Raw genomic sequence first — 14958 nt, forward strand, 5'->3', positions numbered from 1 at the left:
TATGAATATGTTCGGAAAAATGTTCTGGCTGTTCATACACATTTTATATAGGAAATTCAAAGCTCTTTAAGGAAAACCTCAACCCAACATGTGGGTTAATCCGTCTTGCGCGGTTACACTTATAAATCTTTGTAAATTTGATCTTGCGGGCTGTGCCTGTGTACAAATTAATTCAGATTTGGATGTAAATAAGCTGATGTAGAATGCAAGGTTTCTAATTTGTTTCTAACATGTTGTTCACATGGATTTCCGTAAGGCATTTGATAAAGTCCCTCATGGTAGGCTGATCCAGAAGATTAAGATGCGTGGGATCCACAGGGACTGGGTGGTTGTGATTTAGAACTGGCTTACACATCAACGATTTACTCACAGTTGTGCTGGAAGGGTGTTAACAATTTGGATGTAAATGTAGATGGATTGGTTAGTAAGTTTACGAACAAAACCAAACGTGGTGGAGATACAGACGGTACAGATTGAAGATAATTGTCATAAAGTATACAACGATTACATAGATCAGCTACAGAAATGTGTGAAGCAATTGGAGGTGGAATTTATTGCTAGTAATTGAATTGAATTGAATACCTTTATTGTCATTCAGACCTTACGGTCTGAACGAAATTTCGTGCCTGCAGTCATACATACAATCATACAATAATAAACAACAATAAACACAAATTAACATCCACCACAGTGTATCCTCCAAGCACCTCCTCACTGTGGTGGAGGCAAAAATCTTAGGGTTACTGTCTCTTCCCTCCTCTTCTCCCTCTGCGCTGAGGCGATTCCCCACCGGGCGATGGTACAAACAGTCCCGCGGCTCACCGAACCCCGCAAACGGGCCGGTTCAAACACTGCGGCCCGGGGGTGGTCGAAGCTGCCGCCCTCCAGTCCAGCACACGCAGCCGCTGGCCCGCGGCTGAACCCCAGACTCAGGTCACCGCCGCCAGAACGCCGTCCCAGCCACCGGAGCACCGTTCCAGCCCCGAGCCGGATCGCCCTCACGTGAGTACCGTTCTCCCTTGGGCTGGGCCACTCCGACGGGAGCGCCGTTCTCCCTTGGGCTGGGCCACTCCGACGGGAGCGCCGTTCTCCCTTGGGCTGGGCCACTCCGACGGGAGCGCCGTTCCTCCCTCGGGCTGGGCCACTCCGACGGGCCACAGCCCCTCACGGGAGAGTCTCTCAGCCCCTCGCCAGGCCGCTCTCACGAGAGCGCAGTTCCAGCCCCGGGCTGGGCCACCCTCACGGGAGCAAGCCCAGGGCGAGTCCTGTCAGCTGCCTCCAGAGTCCCGAGGTCGCCGGCTCCGCCATTAGGCCTCAGCGTAGACGGAGGCAGAGAAGGGGGATACGACAAAAAGGTCGTATTCCCCCGAAGGGAGAGACAGCAAACCCCGTTTCACCCCCCACCCCCCCCCCCACATAAACACAACCTAAAAACCAAAACGTAACTAGACAAAACGAAAAAAAAACAACACAAAAATGTAAAAGAGAAACGGACTGCAGGCGAGCCGCAGCCATTCCCAGCGCCGCCACTTCCTAAGTGTGAGGTGTTGCATTGCAAGGTGAAACTCCATAGTTAATGGCTAGTTCCTTAGCATAATTGATGAATAGATGGATCTTTGGGTCCAAGTCCATTGCTCCCTGAAAGTAGCAACACAAGTAGATCGAGTGGTAAACTGGCCGTGTGCTATGCTTGCCATCATAAATTGGAGTATTGAGGAGTGGAGTTAAAAAGTCACCATGCAGCTTTATAGGACTTGGGTTAGGCCATATTTGGAGTATTGGGTGTGGTTCCGGTAGTCCAATTACAGGAAGGGTAATGAAGCCGTGGAGAGGGTGCTGGTTTATCAGAATGCTGCCTGGATTACAGGGTAGAATAGAATTAGAATAGAATTACCTTTATTGTTATTCAGACCTTACGGTCTGAACGAAATTTCGTGCCTGCAGTCATACATACAATAATACAATAATAAACAACAACAAACACAAATTAACATCCACCACAGTGAGTCCTCCAAACACCTCCTCACTGTGGTGGAGGCAAAAATCTTAGGGCTGCAGTCTCTTCCCTCCTCTTCTCCCTCTGCGCTGAGACGATACCCCACTGGGCGATGGTACAACCAGTCCCGCGGCTCAGCCCCGCGCCAGGCCGCCCTCACGGGAGCGTCACAGCCCCTCACGGGAGCGCCGTTCCAGCCCCGAGCCGGACCGCCCTCACGGGAGCGAGCCCAGGGCAAGTCCTGACTGGCTCTGCCTCTGGAGTCTCGAGGTCGCCAGCTCCGCCATTAGGCCTCAGCGCAGACGGAGGCAGAGAAGGGGGATACGACAAAAAAGTCGCATTCCCCCGAAGGGAGAGACAGCAAGCCCCGTTTCAACCCACCACCCCCCCCCCCCCCCACATAAACACAACCTAAAAACCAAAAATTTAACTAGACAAAACGAAAAAAAACAACACAAAAAAGTAAAAACAAACGGACTGCAGGCGAGCCGCTGCTGCCAGGGCAGCGCCGCCACTTCCTGTACCTCTATTATCTTTAAGGAGAGGTTGGACAAATTTGAATTGTTTTCTCTTGAAGTTCAAAGGCTGAGGGGTGACATGATAAAAATATATAAAATTATGAGAGGCAAAGATAGGGTTGACAGTCTGAACCTTTTTCTCTAGGGTGGAAAGGTCAAAGACTAGAGGGATAGCTTTAAGATGAGAGTGGCTAAGTTTATAGGAGATGTTTGGGCAAATTTATTTTTACACTGAGCAGTTGGTGTCTGGAACACACTGCAGGGGTTGTGGTGGAGGCAGATACGATAGTTACGTATGCTTAAGAGGCTTTGAGATGGGTGCATGGATATGCAGGGAATGGAGAGATATGGGAGATGATACAGCGAATTATATGGAGTACAGTCTGCAAAAGGAAATGAATAGTTTTAGTGATGTGAAAAGTATGACAAATGGAGTATCATGTGGGGAAATTGTGAGATTATTTACTTTATTCACTTATGGAAATAACTGTTTCAATGGAGATCACAATGTCACATGGGGACACAGTTGTCCTTGTATGTGAAACTCAGAGTTAGTAGACATGTATAGCAAGTATGTTGGAAAGCAAATAAAATGTTTGTCTTTCTTTGAGTAGGGATGGAGAGGAGTTACCAGAACTGTGTATGCATCTTTGGTCTCTTTATTTATGAAGAATATACTTGGATTGGAGAAGGTCCAGAGAAGGTTTACTGTGTTGATTACAGAAATATATCAAATTCTGAGAGGTTTTATGTGGAGGTGCTGAGAGGATGTTTCCCCTTTGTTGGGACAGTCTGAAACTGGTGTTGTCCCACATGTCACAGATAAGGCAGAGAAGTCTTTCAAATTCACAACCCCAGGGATTGTAGAGGCTGAGTGATTGAATATATTTGACTGACATTTTTGGACTTTGGAGGAATCGAGGGTTAATATAGATTGGGCAGGAAAGTTGATTTAATGCCAAGATCAGATTATCACGATCTTATTAAATAGAAGACCAAATTTAAGGAGTCGTCTGGCCTACTGCAACTGTGTTTGTTTTTTGTTCTTCTACTTTTTGAATAATGGTACCATAATTGGTGAAAACCCTTCTGCAGCATGTAAGGCTTCTCAAACATGTAATGGTTCAAAGAAACCAGAAAATGAAACACTCATTCAACAGAATTTCTCGTGCTTGGAAGCAGTTAACAATGGCTTGAGCTTACATCTCTACTTGACTTCCAATTCAATGGCTGGCAAAATAACTTGTACAGTAATTATTGCGTCTAAAGTTCTGGATACCAAGGTGCAAAAGGGGACAATTGGCTGCAGTTCAATGAAGCATAATCCCCGAGAAACTCCTGCTAAAAGTAAACTTGAAAAGTTCTTAGAGTATTTCTATTCCTGGTGTTTCTTCTCACTCACCTCCTTCGCCTTCACCTGGCAACAATGCAGCTTTTCATAATGGAACAGCTTGGATGGGAAATTCAGCCCAGTCAGAGTGTTGACCTGTTACTTGCATGATGTATTATCTTAAATCAAAATGCTGATTTGTGTAGTTTTACTGCACAGCTGATACTTGATGTTTAATAGAACAATGAGAAAATTTAAATGGGAGGTTCATAAAGAAAATTGCATTGTAATGCGAAGAATCCTACTGAAACCAGAATGCGTGTTCATTTAGGCTTCATGGTAGCCCTGTAATCTAGCTCATGATATAAAAACTGAATTTAATGCCTCATACAAAAGATGTCTTTCATTTCCCATATCATTCCACCCATTCTCAAAAACAAGTTGAGCGGTAGCTATGGTTTCACATTAACAAATTAGCTATATACAGTGGCTTGCAAAAGTATTCATACCCTTTGAACTTTTCCACATTTTGTCACGTTACAACCACAAACGTAAATGTATTTTATTGGGATTTTATGTGATAGACCAACACAAAGTGGTGCATAATTGTGAAGTGGAAGGAAAATGATACATGGTTTTCAAATTTTATTACAAATAAAAAACTGAAAAGTGTGGCGTGCAAAAGTATTCAGCCCACCTGAGTCAATACTTTGTAGAACCACCTTTCGCTGCAATTACAGCTGCAAGTCTTTTGAGGTATGTCTCTACCAGCTTTGCACATCTAGAGACTGAAATTTTTGCCCATTCTTCTTTGCAAAATAGCTCAAGCTCAGTCAGATTGGATGGAGAGCGTCTGTGAACAGCAATTTTCAAGTCTTGCCAGAGATTCTCAATTGGATTTAGGTCTGGACTTTGACTGGGCCATTCTAACACATGAATATGCTTTGATCTAAACCATTCCATTGTAGCTCTGGCTGTATGTTTAGGGTCGTTGTCCTGCTGGAAGGTGAACCTCCGCCCCAGTCTCAAGTATTTTGCAGACTCTAACAGGTTATCTTCCAAGATTGCCCTGTATTTGGCTCCATCCATCATCCCATCAACTCTGACCAGCTTCCCTGTCCCTGCTGAAGAAAAGCATCCCCACAGCATGATGCTGCCACCACCATGTTTCACAGTGGGGATGGTGTGTTCAGGGTGATGTGCAGTGTTAGTTTTCCGCCACACATAGCGTATTGCATTTAGGCCACAAACTTCAATTTTGGTCTCATCTGACCAGAGCACCTTCCTCCACATGTTTGCTGTGTCCCCCACATGGCTTGTGGCAAACTGCAAACGGGACATCTTATGGCTTTTTTTCAACAATGGCTTTCTTCTTGCCACTCTTCCATAAAGGCCCGATTTGTGGAGTGCACGACTAATAGTTGTCCTGTGGACAGATTCTCCCACCTGAGCTGTGGATCTCTGCAGCTCCTCCAGAGTTACCATGGGCCTCTTGGCTGCTTCTCTGATCAACGCTCTCCTTGCCCGGCCTGTCAGTTTAGGTGGACGGCCATGTCTTGGTAGGTTTGCAGTTGTGCCATACTCTTTCCATTTTCGGATGATGGATTGAACAGTGCTCCGTGAGATGTTCAAAGCTTGGGATATTTTTTTATAACCTAACCCTGCTTTAAACTTCTCCACAACTTTATTCCTGACCTGTCTGGTGTGTTCCTTGGGCTTCATGATGCTGTTTGTTCACTAATGTTCTCTAACAAACCTCTGAGGCCTTCACAGAACAGCTGTATTTATATTGAGATTAGATTACACACAAGTGGGACTTTATTTACTAATTAGGTGACTTCTGAAGGCAATTGGTTGCCCTGGATTTTATTTAGGGGTATCAGAGTAAAAGGGGCTGAATACTTTTGCACGCCACACTTTTCAGTTTTTTATTTGTAAAAAAATTCGAAAACCATGTATCATTTTCCTTCCACTTCACAATTATGCCCCACTTTGTGTTGGTCTATCACATAAAATCCCAATAAAATACATTTACGTTTGTGGTTGTAACGTGACAAAATGTGGAAAAGTTCAATGGGTATGAATACTTTTGCAAGCCACTGTATGTAGGAAGGTAATGCAGGTGCTGGTTTTGCAGGTGCTGGTTTTAAACCAGAGAGAGACACAAAAAGCTGGAGTGACACAGCGGGTCAGGCAGCATCTCTGGAGAAAAGGAATAGGTGACGTTTCGGGTCGAGACCCTTTTTCAGACAGTCAGGGGAAAGGGAAAGAGATATAGACGGTGATAAAGAGAGGTATAGAACAAATGAATGGAAGATATGCAAAAAAGTAACGATGAGAGACCATTGTTAGCTGTGGACTAGGTGAGAATGAAAATCAGCAATATACTCACTTGTGCAGAAGGAAAACAGTTCCAGCAGCTGAAGTAATTTTCTGAATATACAGTTCCCTCCACAATGTTGGGACAAAGACTCATTTATTTATTTGCCTCTGTACAATTTGAGATTTGTAAAGTGCACATTGTCAGATTTCATATTCTTTGGCACACAGCAATGTCATGTAAATGAAACTAGTCATGTTTAGTATTTTGTTGCATATCCTTTGCATGCAATGACTGCTTGAAGTCTGCGATTCATGGACATCACCAGTTGCTGGGTGATGCTCTGCCAGGCCTGTATTACAGCCTTCTTTAGCTTATGCTTGTTTTGGGGGCTAGTCCCCTTCAGTATTCTCTTCAGCATATAAAAGGCATGCTCAATTGGGTTTAGATTGGGTGATTGACTTGGCCACACAAGAATAGACAATTTTTCAGCTTTGGAAAAACTCCTTTGTTGCTTTAGCAGTATGTTTGGGATCATTGTCTTGCTGTAGAATGAACCGCCGGCCAATGCGCTCTGAGGCATTTGTTTGAACTTGAGCAGATAGGATGTGTCTATACACTACAGAATTCATTATGCTACTACCATCAGCAGTTGTATCATGAATGAAGATAAGTGAGCCAGTACCTTCAGCAGCCATACATGTCCAGGCCATAACACCGCCACCACCGTGTTTCACAGATGAGGTGGTATGCTTTGGATCTTGGGCAGTTCCTTCTCTCCTCCATACTTTGTTCTTCCCATCACTCTGATATGTTAATCTTCGTCTCATCTGTCCACAAAACCTTTTTCCAGAACTGTGGTTTCTCTTTTAAGTACTTCTTGGCAAACTGTAACCTGGCCATCCTATTTTTGCGGCTAACCCACATCTTGTAGCGTAGCCTCTATTTCTGTTCATGAAGTCTTCTGCACATGATAGTGGTCATTGACAAATCCACACCTGACTCCTGAAGAGTGTTTCTGATCTGTCGGACAGATGTTTGGGGATTTTTCTTGATTATAGAGAGAATTCTTCTGTCATCAGCTGTGGAGGTCTTCCTTGGTCTGCCAGTCCCTTTGCAATTAGTAAGATCACCAATGCTCTCTTTCTTCTTAATGATGTTCCAGACAGTTGATTTTGGTAAGCCTAAGGTTTGGCTGATGTCTCTAACAGTTTTATTCTTGTTTCTCTTAAAAATAGCGGAGTCAGGGGATATGGGGAGAAAGCAGGAACGGGGTACTGATTGGGGAGGATCAGCCATGATCATATTGAATGGCGGTGCTTGCTCGAATGGCCAAATTGCCTGCTCCTGCACCTATTGTCTATTGTCTCAGTCCCAGTGGCTTCTTTGACTTTCATTGGCACAACTTTGGTCCTCATGTTGATAAACAGCAATAAATGTTTCCAAAGGTAATGGAAAGACTAGAGGAAAGACTAGGTGCTGAGAGCTCTCTTATACCTGCATTAAGGAGGCAATTAAACACACCTGAGCAATTACAAACGCCTGTGAAGCCATGTGTCACAAACATTATGGTGTCCTGAAATGGGGGGGGACTATGTATAAACACTACTGCAATTTCTACATGGTGAAACCAAAATGTATAAAAATGGCCTTTATTAAAATCTGACAAAGTGCACTTTAACCACATGTGATTTATTTTATTTTATTACAAATCTCAAATTTTGGAGTACAAAGGCAAATAAATAAATGATGGGTCTTTGTCCCAAGCATTATGGAGGGCACTGTAAAACAAGATTTAAAAAATATATAAGTTATGAGTATTTTTAAACTATATTTATAAATTAATACAAATGTGGTATTGCATGTGTTAAACGAAAGTGTTTTACATTATTGTGACCAAGCTCTGTAATTGTGGCATCCATTACTCATTGGTTGTGGCACGCTACATAATTTTTATTGGATGAAACATTAGTGCGCTGATTTATGTAGCTTTTATGTTAGGCTTTTCAGTCAGTAATTGGAAGTGGTTTAATGCAGCAAATAGTCCAAGTTTCCATCTCCACAGGTGTTATTTGGTCTGATCATTTTGTGGCAATGATCTTGTCTCCATTTTCACCATTTACCTCTGAGTCTCAGACAAGTGAGATCATTTATCAGCTGTAATCTGTAATTACATTTTTAGGTCTGTCAACACAGACTTTTGTGTTACAGGGTTTGCATTTGCAGAAAATTAAATACTCTGATCCTTTTCATCATGGTCAAAGCCCCGGCTTTGATCTTCAAATCTGAGTATTCAATTTAAATATTTATAAATGTGATAAAGGGGAAATAGTTTGCTTGATATCAGGAGCTGCTCGAGAGGTACAGCTGGTGCGATTTATTTCAAACACAGACTCTATTGTAAAGTGGGGAACCATGTTTGCGGACTAGGGATCGAGAAAAAACAATTAAAAGCTGGAAAATGTATTTTGGTGAGATGTAGGGAATAAATATTGGATGGGACTTTTGTATACATTCCTGGATTATCTTTTAATATATGAAGGTCTTCCTGAGAAGATGCATAGGACCCAAGTTTAAAATCTCATTACATTGTGTTTCTCATTCAGTACTACATTGAAATGCCAGTCTTCAGACTGAAGAAGGGTCCCGACCCTAAACATCACCTATTCTTGTTCTCCAGAGATGCTGCCTGACTTACTGAGTTAATCCAGCACTTTGTGTCTTTTTTTGACTTGACTTGGTTACATCACTTGCACCCACAACATTCTCAATTGGCAATGAGTGTAATGATGAGCCAAGGCTAAAGCCCAATGTCATAAACAATGTTATATAAAAATATGTTAGCATTGACAGTATTAATTGTGTGTCAGCAATTTGACTAAACCAGGAGTCTTGGGAAATCAGCTTGTGGCCCATTACAAATAAATTTACATGATGATTGTTTAAAAAGTAATGATGCTTGTTGCAGTGGAATAATTAACCAACGTTGTCTCGTTTTCAAATCGCCTCCCCGTTGTCATTTACTGCAATACAAGGACAATTGTGCATAGAGAATTACCGATAAATCCTTAAAGTATATTTCCGTTTAGTTGAAACTAAATCTTCAGTAAGTTCAGGCCCCGCTGACCAAGAAAGTATCTGCTCTTCTTGAGTTGAGTCGGAGAGATCCAATAACAAGAAGTATCACTGACACTATTTGCCAAGAGAGAAGAAAGTAGGATGCCTATTCCAGTACAAAGAAGAATGTGCCCTGTGCCATGGATGCAGTAAATCGCCACCTTCCTCTGTAGGTTGTGTGGCGCGGGGATGACGGTGGGTTTGGCAGTGATCACAACGACAGGCAGTAGGGTGAACTCGTGTCATTTATTTTAATTACAGTGGTAAGGAGGTCCAGGACCTCATGGGGAACTGGAAGAGTGGATCTTAAATGGGAAAGGGGAAGAGGTGGCTCTGATGATCGGTAAAGGGAAGAAAAGAGAGGATCTTACCTCAAACAGTCAAAGTAGATTTGAGTGGAGTCAAGAAAGGGCAAATGGCAGAAACATTAATGAGAGTTATTTGTAGACTGCACCCCAGAAAAAAATGGTTATGATAATATTGGACATGATAGAAATCAGAGAATTGGATGTGGATGTAATTAGGGTAACATAATAATCATGAACGGGAAAGGAATGGAGGGTTATGGTCTGAGTGCAGGTATATGGGACTAGGGGAGAATACGTGTTCGGCACGGACTAGAAGGGTCGAGAGGGCCTGTTTCCGTGCTGTAATTGTTATATGGTTATATGGTTATGAAAGTCTTTACTATATTGAGAGGAGATCTTATTGAAACAGAGACAGACTGGATTGATGCATTGATGTTGCTTTGCTATCTGGGATATCAAGCTACAGAGGTGATATTTTCAACCTAAGGGTTAGCCATTGAGGTTTTAAGTAAGAAGACATTTCTTCACCGAGAGGGTAGTGAAAATCGTTTGAAATGAAAATGATTGGCATGCATCTAATCTCACGCATGTTTATGATATTTGATTATTTTATGATACATTTTAATCTGACAATACAGGGCTGTAAATAAACTGTTTCATTAAAGCTTCGAATGCAACTGAATGAATTTAGAAGGCCACAGAGAATTTGTGGGATTGCAGTGAAATATGGGGCCAGAAAAGATTAAGGAGTCTTCAAATACCTATTCAGTTCTTGCATTTTCCAACACTATCAATCTCTCTTGCCTCCCAGCATTTTCTGCCACACATTCATCACTCCCTATGTAAATAAAGTACTTAAATGTGAACTATCGACACTTCTTCCCTCTCAATGTTTGATTAATTATTGTCTCTGATAGTATGTGTAACATTGTACAATGTTATCGAGGTCAATGTATTTATTTCCTTAAACATATCCTCTGGGCGCCCATTTATTTTGAGTGAACAACAGCATCAGATACGCAGTTAGTACTCCAGTCAAAACGCACCTTGTGTCAGTTAAAATTTGCCCTCTTTTGTCTTTGGACCTGTTTTTTTGTTCTCCCTTTTGTCACCCTGATTTGTTCCTCAAATACAAGGCAAGGTTGTCTGGCCAGACTGTCTGACTCCTATTCCCTTGCCTCATTCTGCTATCTTACCAAGTAAGAGTCATAAAAGATTGAATAATTGCAGTTTTCCTTCCCATTCCTCTGCTATTAGCAGCTGTGTCTTTCGATGCTGAAGCACAGAGCTCCTCAATTTTCATCTCTGTGGCTCAGATTCATATTTTCTTGAAAATCTCACCTGTGAAATGAATTGAGACACTTTACTCAATTAAGAATAATCCTCGTCTCTTCCTTCGTTGCTGATTAACATGCCATGACAACCTTTCCTCTTCAAAGTTCTTGAACATTCGGTCACCTCCCAAATTCTTGCTCACTTTTTCCAGGATTCCTTTAGTAAATTATTCCAATCCGGCTCCAAACAACGTGACAAGTTGGACCTTTTTGACGGACAAAATTTAACTATCCCTCCACATCCTTATCATTCCTATTACAAATTATGACGCACCTTTGACTAGTGCGTGTTTTTACAAAACCTTCCTGCCACTGTCCAGCTGTTTGGCATTAAACTCCCTTGGTTTCATGTGTAGGAAAGAACTGCAGATGCTGGTTTAAATCGAAGGTAGGCACAAAATGCTGGAGTAACTCAGTGGGACAGGCAGCATATCTGGAGAGAAGGAATGGGAGACGTTTCGGGTCGAGACCCTTCTTCAGACTGATATCGGGTGTGGGCGGGACAGAGATAGAATGTAGTCAGAGATGGTAAGATTGTTGGGAGAATTGGGAAGGGATGGAGAGGGAGGGAAAGAAAGGGCTATTTGAAGTTAGAGAAGTCAGAGTGAGGCTCAGTGCAAATTGGAGGAACAGCACCTCATATTTCGCTTGGGTAGCTTACACCCCAGCGGTATGAACATTGACTTCTCTAACTTCAAATAGCGCTTGCTTTCCCTCTCTCTCCATCCCCTCCCCTTTTCCTACCAGTCTTACTGTCTCAGACATTCCATCTCTGACTCGCCCACTCCCCTGACATCAGTCTGAAGAAGGGTCTCGACTCAAAACGTCACCCATTCCTTCTCTTCAGAGATGCTGCCTATCCTGCTGAGTTACTCCAGCATTTTGTGTCTCCCTTGGTTTCATTCTCATGTGTTCAATTATTGATTGGGAATAACCCACAGTGGCACCTTTTCTTTCTTCTGCACTAATGCCCCTTAATTCCTTGGCCCCTTCTATTTCTCGCTCCTCCAGCACCATTATCAGTTTTGTAATGTACTGATTACTTGTCGGTCTCGTCAGTGATGCTTTTGACCCCTTTGTTGCCTCTAACTTGTCGGACCTTTTCTGAAATCCAGAACATAATAAGCAGAAATCATATTTCAACCCCCCTGGCATAATCTCACTTCTCCAGTCTTGTCACTATCCAAAATATCTGAACTGCTTAATTCTGGACACCTCAGTGACTTTAGTTTGATTGCTGCACAAATAGCTATGTATTATATACGTTCTAAAATCCCTTTCCTAAATTGTTCGGCCTTGTGTTCCTTTATTAAGATGCTCCTTCAAGCCTACCTCTTCAGCCAAACTTTTATAAACTTCTTTCAAAATGTCTCCGTAGATGGGTTTTGTTTAGTAATGTTCTTGTTAAGGATAATTTTGCTTTGATAGAAGTGCAATATAAGTGCAAGTAGTTGTGGCTCGGAATGCAATACTTTAGAAGGATATGACCTTAAGATTCCTCGTGGCTACTGAATCAGTTGCAAATTATGAAAGGTGGATATGCGGAGGGACTGACGTTATCACAAAGGAAGAATAGATATCTTGTGCTTCTAGCTTAGTTTAATTAGGTTCCTGCTATATAACAAACCATGTTCGAGTGATTGTGAGAGAAGTTTGTTTTTGTCAAATTTAGAATTGTATTGTATCTAAAATCAGAAGCCAGGTGATCAAATTTGCAAAACAAGCTGTGGTGGAACGGATTAAATAGCCTTGAATTTATGATGAAGTATATATTTAGAGTTTTTATTGTGTTGAAATTTTTAGCAGAGGAAATTGTTCAGAATTTGTACAAGTATAAATTGAAAATTGATTGCAGGATTAAAAGATCCCACTGAATGTATTTGGGAACGGTTAATGTTACCTAACAGTGAATTTCAAGGAAAGCATTCATATTATACAATTATGCACAAAACAAATATTTATTTGATAACATACTGAAGTAATTTGTATCTCTTTCCATTATTAAATCTCTTCCAGCCAAATATATTCAAATCCTTTCTTACAGTAGGTGTATTGTTCTGTATTAATGTAAAACACAATTTTCCACAAGAGGGGGCTGAAGTTAGATATCTATTAACTGCAGTTATGCTTTCCTGCTTTTAGTTTTGTCAAGTATTATGAAATCAGTGAACAATGAGAAAAGGATAAATCGTGCCAATCTGCTGTGTTTGATGTGTAAATCTGTAAAATTCAACGATGCTTTCAACCATGTGGTCCAAAATTAGATAAAGTCCATGTGTGACGTGTAGGTTAAACTTTTATAAAGCCAAGGTGGAATAGGACATTCTAGTTCTATTGAGAAGCTGACAGTATGTGGCACGTGGAATACAACATTTAAAATGCAGCTTCCTTGGGACATAAACATTGGATCTTGATAAATAGATATTCGACTAACCAATTTTCAAACAACATTGTCATTTGAGTTTTCCTGGCAGATTTTGTGGAATATCTCAATCATGTTGGACTCCTACGATTCAAAACCGTACAAGTGTACAATTAAAGCAGGAGGTGCAAGATTGATTTGAAAACTAAAAGCAACTGGATCTTGGATTTCCTGACTGAACGACCACAGGTGGTGAGGATGGGAATGAGGGTGTCTGCAGAGCTCACCGTCAGCACAGGATCACCACAAGGCTGCTGTCTCAGTCCCAAACTTTTCACCCTGTACACACACGACTGTGTCTCCACCCAGGAAAATACCATCATTATTAAGTATGCGGATGATACCACCATCCTGGGCCTCATCAAGGGGTGGGACGAGTCGGGCTACAGGAGTCTGGTGAACGACATTCTTGCCTATGGTGAGGTGAACGACCTAAGCCTCAACACAGACAAGACAAGAGAAATAATAATGGACTTCAGAAAAAATCCACCCCCCCCTGCAGCCCCTTATCATCAAGGGGACTGTGGTGGAGAGGGCTGACAGTTACAGATACCTGGGATTACAAGTAACATCAGATCTGAACTGGACTTTGAACACTGCTGCCACAGTGAAAAAACCCAGCAGAGACTGTACTTCATCAGGCTGCTCAGAAAAGCTGGTCTGCACTGTCGCCCTCTCACCCAGGTCTACAAAGGACTGATAGAGAGCATCCTCACCACAGGCATCACGGTGTGGTATGGAAACACCACACAGACAGAGAGGAAGGCTCTGCAAAGAGTCATAAAGACTGCAGAGAGGATTATCAGAACGGAACTCCCCTCCATGGACACAATCTACACACAGCGCTGTCAAAAAAGAGCAGAGAGAATCATCAGAGACACACTACATCCAGCTCACTCCCTGCTCAAACACAAAAACTGCACATACAACCTCAGGCACAGACGAGCGGACAGCATCGCCACAAACAGAACACGCTTTTTTAAGAGCTTCTTCCCTGCCACGGTGAGACTCTTGGCCAAAACAAAATGAACTGACGTCCTGACCTACCTCATAGCATATCATATTATATCATATTATATTGTCTCCTGGGCCTGTGCAATTTACAATGCAATCGACACTTTTATATAGGGTTTGTGCAATTTACAATGCTCTCACTTTCCCCTTTATATAGGGTTTTAGGCACTTTCTTTTTTATTTCTAGAGAAGTATATGTTTTTATAGATTATGTGTCTTTCTGTGTGTCTTTTTAATTTGACTTGACTTGACTCTCTGAACAACCGCACAAGAGTTCCTATGTGTGTAAGCACAAATGGCAAATAAAGTTTTTGACCTTGACCATTTGGGGCTAAATTGGACAAAAAGGATTGCCAATTTTTGTGATTGGTTGTTGCATGAATAATTAAGTACTGCCCTTTAAGCCTTGAAGTGAATCAATTTCTGTTGCGACTCCTGCTTAATATTACGCAATGTATTTTACCAACATGGACACTGTAGGTAAGCCATTTGAATAGATCCTGTACAGAATGGCAAACTTGCAGCATTATACTTTGCAAATGTGTTTCCTAGTTATCTGTTTTGATGAAGTTTCTATAAAACCTTAAGGGAGATTTATT

The 14958-nt window shown here is 42.0% G+C and overlaps 1 protein-coding gene across 2 annotated transcripts in view; it reads left to right on the top strand.

The window, feature by feature from the left end:
* cfdp1 (craniofacial development protein 1) overlaps nt 1–14958 on the top strand; it is a 135587-nt gene that overhangs the window by 35058 nt on the left and 85571 nt on the right. The window lies entirely within an intron of this gene.

This window comes from Amblyraja radiata, chromosome 17 (assembly GCF_010909765.2).
Source record: "Amblyraja radiata isolate CabotCenter1 chromosome 17, sAmbRad1.1.pri, whole genome shotgun sequence".
NCBI classification, from domain to species: Eukaryota; Metazoa; Chordata; class Chondrichthyes; order Rajiformes; family Rajidae; genus Amblyraja; species Amblyraja radiata.